This window comes from Tigriopus californicus, chromosome 11 (assembly GCF_007210705.1).
Source record: "Tigriopus californicus strain San Diego chromosome 11, Tcal_SD_v2.1, whole genome shotgun sequence".
Taxonomy (NCBI): Eukaryota; Metazoa; Arthropoda; class Copepoda; order Harpacticoida; family Harpacticidae; genus Tigriopus; species Tigriopus californicus.
The window spans coordinates 2,000,979-2,002,177 of NC_081450.1; positions in this window are offsets into that span (position 1 = coordinate 2,000,979).

Genomic DNA, 1,199 nt, shown 5'->3' on the forward strand with positions numbered 1-1,199 from the left:
AAAAATCGGTTCATAAACAGCTTTTTCGGCTAAAGGTAGAATGTGTTGCAATTGCACTTGCAATCACGCTTACGTACTTGCAATTTCACATTCAAGTAATTGTAATTGTATTTAATTACATTGAGAAGCAGAGTAATTGTAATTGCATTGAATTTGAAGGCACGTAATTGAGATATTTCAATTACAAATTATATCCGTCCGCAAAACAAAAAATGTGTATCGTTAAAACTGACCATTTTATTTTAAGCAGATCATATGGGTAGTGTTCATTGAATTGCAAAGAATACGATTCCTGTGACACTCTCTGTGCTAAAATAACGCCAAGGAGTAATAATCAACCAATATTAATCAAATCTTTATTGCTCATCCTCATTGTTCCTGTATGCTCAGTATTAGAGCTACTTCATTTGATGAAAAGCTCGAAAAATAAGAACTAAAACGAATTCAGGGTAACGATGAGCCAAACCCTTTTTATTTCTAAGAGGTATTTCGAAAAAAAAGTGATTGAATTGGAATTGATTGTAATTGATTACAATCTGAACGTATTTGTAATTGTAATGATCTATATTTCAAAGTGAAGTGATTGTACCTAATTAGATCTGAAACGAATCTAATTATATTTAATTACATTTTAGATTGTAATTACACAGGTCTGGCTACCGTTAGTTTATGTTAATATTGATGAATAAAACTGACAGTTTTTTCAAGTTCAATGCTACATTAACCAATCTGTACGTGGATGAATGGCGTGGAACAGTAATATAGTCCCTCAACAAAGAGCTATTAACCTCAATAGTACGAGTGACCTGTCAAAACTTTGGCTTTTACATGTTATGGTGCATCTACACAAGAAACATTCTATCACAAAGTTTGCCTAATTATTTCGGAAATGTTTGGTATTTGACAAACAGTTCATCTCTGAGCCGCCTACACGTGAAAGTACCTGATCAAAACGTTTTCGGGTCGAAATATGACAACCATATATAGTCCAAAGGTCAGGTCAGAAACGTAAACACAAATATAGTAAGAGCATTAACCATGATGAAGGCCATTTGGATATTATATACAGATAACATTACAAATGGCATTGACTAAAAAGAGTTCAGTTTTATAGAACAAATCAGGACCCGCCGACAAGAACAAAAACGCCATTTCACAGGGAAGAAAATGGTCATGGGCAGCTTTAAGGTAATGAGTCA